General features: G+C 47.8%; 1 protein-coding gene across 2 annotated transcripts in view; it reads left to right on the top strand.

The window, feature by feature from the left end:
- Positions 1 to 7,500, top strand: part of ano5b (anoctamin 5b) — a 58,968-nt gene that overhangs the window by 834 nt on the left and 50,634 nt on the right. The window lies entirely within an intron of this gene.

Here is a 7,500-nt window from a genome sequence, read left to right as displayed (position 1 = left end):
AATATATATTTCGACAGTTGGGAATGTAAAACTGCACTTAAATGACATCCACTGTACATTACACCATAATTCTTCTCCTTTCTTTTTATGTTGGCTGTGAAAGCGTGGCGTGGTTTCGGTAGCTCAAATAAAACGGTCTCTGGTAGCCTGATCTCGCTTTTCTAGCGGAACGCAGGGCAGAATGGAGCTCGATGATGAACCATGCATGGCTTTCTTCTGTCAGCGTGATTCGTAGAAACGAGACGTGAATCCCCATTTCGCCGTATATGCCCTTGGTATCACGGTTTAAACGTTAAAATCAGTTAAACTCACTTCATTCCTGGACAATACACCGTCTGTTTACCATGCTACGGTAGGAAGTGTATGGTATTGTCTGACATGGACCGCCCTTTGTGAAATAGAAAGTAACGGCCAGGTAAGCCACCTTACCCTCTTAATAAGCATATATGGGTTGGTCAGGACACCGTTATTTAACGTTTGCTAACATACTTGCTGTTTCATAAAAGCACATACTTAGAAGCGGCTAATTTTTGCATGCCACCGCCAATGCAAACATAATCTTACTCCATAATGTCAAGACTCGTGTCGCTTTTCACATAATCGAGATCATGTCAAAGATCTGCGGTTGAGCAGGGTTTGGGTGGATACAGTTTCATTTTCATCAGCAGCCAAACAGACTATGATTAAATCTGAGACCAAAGACTTCTCTGGTCTCCGTGGAATGTCTATTGCAACACTGACGAGATTGCTGCTGGGTCGATAATCGTCTAAGACGTCGACATTTAAATGCGTTGCCTCTGGACTCGTGGTCGTTTGTAGACTAGGCTACCATTCCCCTGCTGGAGCGGCTACGTGTCTTTTTTCCCCCCCAGGAGAACCGCCAGCCTCACGCACCCGCGACCCCCTCCAACACACCCTCTCGCTCCTCGTTCCTCTCTTTTCAAAGGACGTTCTTTTCATTCATAACCCATTACTCACCCGGCACTGCACAGCGCAGGCGGACCGGAGAGCCATCCGCGGCTGCCCTTCGTGGCTCTCAAAGCCACACAACACTAGCACCTCCGGCTGTTACTCACTAGAGCTGGGCGCAGAGCGGGATTGTGGAGAACTTGTTATTAACGGCGTGTTGTTATATGTGTCATAACGATGTAGGCAGGTTGCGTTAATCTGTTGTGTGACCTTGTGGGGGTCCCTGCTCTGAGGAGCCTCTCCTTCCGGCCCGTTAAGCCCAGGGTCCGGCCCGATTTGACTGCGGTCCTCCCCCTCCTGAAACGTGGGAATGGCGTAACCCGCGGTCAGACTTCTCCGACCCAGACTGCATGGTCTCGAGTGAGTCAGGCCTGTGGGAGCTGCCATTTCGGCATCCACAAACTCTCTCTCTCTCTCTCTCTTAGAAAAAAACCCCTCTCCCTCCACACACACACACACACACACACACACACACACACACACACACACACACACACACACACACACCACCTCTCTCCTGAGGAGTGGGGATGATTTAGAGATATGGATCCTGTGGTGTGTTTATGTCTGGAGGCTGTAAGAGACGTGTTACTCTCTTTAGGTTTATGCCGGTCACTGCTCATCCAGTGCAGTGTGTTAGAGCCTCTACTAGACTACATATCCAGTGTAGCATGTTAGTTTGTATGTTAGTATGTTACGAATGCACGCTCTACTTGTGTGCGTAGTAAAAAATGTGTTTATTGATCAAACCACAAAGCATATTACAAACACTATAGGAATTGACCGTACAGAGGGTGTTGTCTGATACCACCCCCACCCATCCACCCCCTTTGTATCCTATTGAGTACAACACACAAATCTATAAGTGATAAGTGTACAAAAAAAATGTCAAAATAAAAAGGAGGGGGAGAAGGAGGGGAAAGGGGGGGGGGGGGTTACTTGTCAGAATAAGTGTTGATTGATGTTAGACGGTTCATGGACAATAAGAAGGGGTTTTTTCATGGATCCCTTGAATGTGTGTCTGATTTTTTCTAGATGCAGAAATGACATTAAATCTTTTAACCAGGAAGTTGTTCCCGGTGGTCTAGAACTCTTCCAGTGTAGCAGTATCTGATGTTTGGCTATAAGAGCAGCAAATTCGACAAAAGAGGAGATGATGGAGAACAGAGAAGAAGCTCATAAATTGAAGAAATACTATTTTGTGATTCTGGGGGGGGGACATTATGTTTTCTAATAAAGTTTTTTTGAGGCAGTTTTGGAAAGGATGTGAAATGAGTTCTTGCTAAATTAACCAATTGAAAGTTTCTAGACCATGGTTTGGAACACCACATTTAGTAACAAGGTTATTGAAACTACCAAATAACACCTCTAAATACAGGTCACAACAGTAAAGAGGCCAGCTGCAGAGAAAAACTCCACTAGATAACTGTCTGGGCCAAGGGTTTGATTGCTCTGCGTTAGAGATATGCAGGAGGTTATTTCTTCCATCCTCAGTGGTTCATCTAGGGTTACTGCCATTTCTTTGCTTATTGTTGGAAAGTTCTAAATTATTAAGAAAAGATTCCATAAAAGAGGTGTCAGAGGGAGGTTGCGATTTGTAGAGGTTGGAATAAAATGAGGAAAACTCTGACATTATTTTGGTTGGATCTGTGGTCAGGTTATGAGAGGAATCGTATATTTGTGATACAAAATGAGAGGCACACTGATGTCTCGGCTGTGAGGCTAGAAGATGGCTATCCCTGTCCCCATGTTCATAATAACTCGCTCTTGTACGCTGTAGTAGGTGTTCAGCTTTACTTGTTGACAACAGGTCAAATTCAGTTTGAATAGAATAGAATAGAATATATTTATTTGTCATTGCACAAGTACAACGAAATTGAGGTAGCAGCTCTCAGACACAAAAACAATAAAAATATAGATTGAACATATATATATACATATTTACACTATAAAAACACAAGACATATAACACAACAGAGAGACAAATACAGGTCAGTTTTGTGCATTGTTAAGTGCTATGATGGCTCTGGGATAGAAGCTGTTTCTCAGCCTGTCTGTTTTTGCTATGATGGTCCTAAAGCGTCTCCCTGAGGGCAACAGTTCAAATAGGTGGTAACCAGGGTGTGTTGAGTCTCTGAGGATACTGTGGGCTTTTCTGAGGGCAGCGTGTTTTATAAATGTCCTCAAGAGGTGGAAGAGAGCAGCCAATTACTTTTTGCGCTGTGTTAATGACCCTCTGGAGTACCTTTCTTTCTGCTGCCGTGCAGCTGGCAAACCACAGCGAGATGCCATAGCTTAGCACTGACTCCATAGAGCAGCGGTTAAAAGGACACTAACAGTTCTTTTTTAATTTGTTCTTCCTGAGTAACCTCAGGAAATACAGCCTCTGTTGTGCCTTTTTCAGCAGTGCAATGGTGTTTCTGGTCCAGGAAAGGTCCTGCTCGATGTGAGTGCCCAGGAAGCTGAAGTCTGATACTCTCTCCACTCTCTCCCCATTGATGGCAATAGGCTGCATGTCCGATTTTTTCCTCCTATAGTCGACTATCAGCTCTTTTGTCTTGGAGGTGTTGAGGACAGATTGTTCAAGGTGCACCATGTCGACAGCCTTTGCACCTCCTCCCTGTATGCAGTCTCATCTCCTCCTGAGATGAGCCCCACCACGGTTGTATCATCTGCAAACTTAATGATGGCATTGCTCGGGTGGGTGGGAGTGCAGTCATGGGTATAGATGGTGTAGAGTAGGGGGCTCAACACGCAGCCCTGCGGTGAGCCGATGCTGATGCTGAGAGCTGAGGAGAGATGGATCCTACTCTAACCCTCTGGGAGCGGTCTGTCAGGAAATTTCTGATCCAGTAGCAGATTTGCTGTGAGAGCCCTAAGTCCATTAGTTTGGTGACCAGTCTGCTTGGTATGATCGTGTTGAAAGCAGAGCTGAAGTCTATGAAGAGCAGCCTGGCGTAATTCCCTCTCTGTTCCACGTGTGTAAGTGTGGTGTGGAGAGCCGTGGCAATAGCATCTTCTGTAGCCCTGTTTGCTCTGTATGCAAACTGGTGGGAGTCAAAAGTGGGTGGCAGGCTTGTTGTGATGTGACTCCGGACCAGTTTCTCAAAACACTTCATGATGATAGGTGTCAGTGCCACTGGTCGGTAGTCGTTAGGGGTGCTGGCAGTGGTCTTTTTTGGTAGAGGAATGATTGTGGAGGACTTCAGGCAGGGTGGAATCAAGCACTGGGATAGGGACTGGTTGAATATGTTGGTGAACACACCAGCCAGTTGGTCTGCACAGTCCCTCAGCACCCTCCCAGTCACACCCGTCTGGTCCAGCAGCTTTTCTTGGGTTCACTGCCCGCAGACACGCCTTACCTCCTGTGCCTGCACTGTGAGGGTGTGGCTACAGGGGTCTAGTGGAAGTGGCGTGGTCACAATCCGGTGTATCAACTTCAAAGCGTGTGAAGAAGCAGTTTAGCCCCTCAGCCAGCGAGTCATCACCGTCGGCTGCAGTTAGGTTGCTGGACCTGTAGTTGGTGATGTGTTGGACCCCTTGCCACACCTGCCGTATGTTGTTGCTGCTGAAGTGGTCCTCAATCCTCCTCTTGTATGCTGTCTTGGCCTCCCTGATGCCCCTCCTCAGGTTGGCTCTGGCAGTCCTGTACTGTGCCTCATCCCCAGACCTGAAGGCGCCGCTCCTCTCCTTCAACAGCACTTTGACTTCTTTTGTCATCCAGGGCTTCTGGTTAGGATACACCCGGATGCGCCTGTCCACTGTGACAGTGTCGACACAGTGTTTGATGTAGCACAAAAACAGTCGAGGTGTACACTTCCAGGTCCTGGTGCTTGAAAATATCCCAGTTGGTGGTTTCAAAAACAGTCCTGCAGCTGCTGAGAGGCATCATCAGGCCAAGTCTTAATAGTCTTTGTTGTGGGTGCTTTTTCTTAAGGGGGGTGTATGCCGGTAAGAGTAGTAGGGACATGTGATCAGACAAGCCAAGGTGGGGTAGCTGTGTAGCCCTGTAACCATGCTTGATATTTGAGTAGGCTTTATCCAGTGTATTTTCTCCCCTGGTAGCACATTTTATGTGTTGGTAGAACTTAGGGAGCACTACCTTCAAATCAGCATGGTTGAAGTCGCCTGCTATCACGTGTACTGCCTCTGGATAGGTGTTTTGTTTAAGGCTGATGGCATTGTACAAGTGACTAAGGGCTGACTTGGTATTAGCATCCGGTGGTATATACACAGCAGTCACCATGACAACAGTAAACTCCCGTGGGAGGTACGTGGGTCTGCATTTAACAGTTAAATACTCGAGGTCTGGAGAGCAGTGGCTATCGATGGTCGTGGCGTTGGTACACCAGTTGTTGTTGACATAAATGCATAGCCCCCCTCCTCTGCTCTTACCGGAGTTACTGTTCCTGTCCTGGCGATGAGCTGTGCGTCCTGCTAGCTCTATGGCCGTATCTGGAATGGATGAGTGGAGCCAGGTCTCCGTTATCAGCAGAATGCAACAGTCCTGTACGAGTCCGTTTGCTGCCATCTGTAGCTTCAGCTCATCCATTTTATTTGTGATGGATCTGGCATTTGAGAGGAAGATGCTAGGAAGTGGCAGTTTATGCGGTCGTCTTCTCAGCTGCGCGTAAACGCCAGCCCGGCAGCCTCGCTTTTGTCTCCTTTCATTTCGGCGCCTCCTCCTCCTGCCCGTGGGAATGACAATCCACGGAGAGCCTGCTGTCCGGGCTATATCCTCTGGTATGCTGTGTGTGTGGGTAAAGTCGCTGTTTACAGATTGTTCACTCCGTACTCCAATGTTTAGGAGATCCTGACGACTGTAGACAGTCAAGTTGTGTACAAGTTGTGTACATGTCGCCATGGCAACCAACTAAGCGATTTCACTAAAACTAAACTAAACTACAACGAAACAGTTTACAAACAATGGCATCTTATAATCGGGAGAACCCCGAGCCGCTATTACACTTAAAACTTAACTAAAACTAAACTAAAACTACAACTAAACAATTACTAAAAACAAAAACAAAATCCTAGTCTGGAGAGCCCCCAGCCGCTGCGTGTTTACGCGCCGCCAACGTCACATTTCCTTGCAACTGTAGACGTTTGGCTGTCAGATCAGGATTTAGTGAGGAGGCCCGTTGTCATCCCAGATGGTTTTGATGAGTTCTTGCTGTCTCATTACTGGTGTGCATAGTTAGTATGTTAGTATGTTACGACTGAACGCTCTACTGGTGTGCGTAGTTAGTATGTTAGTATGTTACGACTGCACGCTCTACTGGTGTGCGTAGTTAGTATGTTACGACTGAACGCTCTGTCCACACTAGTAATTCACATGCTGCTGATGCTGGCTGTCCTGGCCATGTGAAGTGTGTGAGTGTGTGTGTGTGTGTGTAGCATCTGTTGGCTCCCTTTTTGCCCTCAGGGCATGAGGTGTGTGTGTGTGTGTGTGTGTGTGTGTGTGTGTGTGTGGTGTCTGCTGCTATCGTCCTTTGAAGCTCCCCAAATTTACCCTGACAGCCATGTGTAGTTCCTCTGGAGTGTGTCTAGTGTATGTGTGTGTCTAGTGTGTGTGTGTGTGTCTAGTGTGTGTGTGTGTGTCTAGTGTGTGTGTGTGTGTCTAGTGTGCCGTCCTAAAGAGATTACGGTTGGCCTGCACTAGGAGGCATGAGCTGGAACAGCAGGCAGAGGGGAAAACACTCCGGTGTGTGTGTGTGTGTGTGTGTGTGTGTGTGAATGAGGGTGATGCATGCTGAGTGACTACAGAGTCTGGTCTTAAACACAGAAACATCACCCCGACCTGATGACAGTGTGCCGAGCAGTCCAGGTTTGTGTGTGTGTGTGTGTGTGTGTGTGTGCGTGCGTGCGTGCGTGCGTGCGTGCGTGCGTGCGTGCGTGCGTGCGTGCGTGCGTGCGTGTGTGTGTATGTACAGTGAGTAGTAGGTTGTCTGCTCGCTCCTACCAGTGGTATTCTCTCAGGGGGAGGAAGTCTCCTATCGTTTCCTCCACAGTGCTGCTGGGACACTCATAACTTATAATGGTGTACAGAGGAAGGCAGACTGAACTCCACTGGATGGACTGAGGACACACACAATATAGCAATGTAAATCTTCTTGAATTGCTGAATAAAACAAATAAAACAGCTGGTATTGTGACTAGCCTTCTGAGGTGATCTCAGCTGAAGCGGTGACTAGCCATCTGAGGTGATCACAGCTCCAGTGATTTAGTGATTTCTCCGCTCTTTTCCTGTCCGGCTCCGATGCTGTATGAGTCACTGGTGGGTCCAATCAAACTCATCGCCTGCGTCTGATTGGACCAAGTGGTTTGGTTCATATTGAGTTTGACAAATGGCCTCCGACAGACTGATAAATTAGAGGGGCAGAGCTGAGAGAGGGCCAGAGCAGCTGAGAGAGAGCAAGAGCAGCTGAGAGGGGCAGAGCAGCTGAGAGAGGGGCAGAGCAGCTGAGAGGGGGGCAGAGCAGCTGAGAGAGGGCCAGAGCAGCTGAGAGAGGGGCAGAGCAGCTGAGAGAG

The sequence above is a fragment of the Clupea harengus genome, chromosome 20 (genome assembly GCF_900700415.2).
Source record: "Clupea harengus chromosome 20, Ch_v2.0.2, whole genome shotgun sequence".
NCBI classification, from domain to species: Eukaryota; Metazoa; Chordata; class Actinopteri; order Clupeiformes; family Clupeidae; genus Clupea; species Clupea harengus.
Note: the sequence above shows the minus strand (reverse complement) of the source record. Positions and strands in the feature narration are given on the sequence as shown.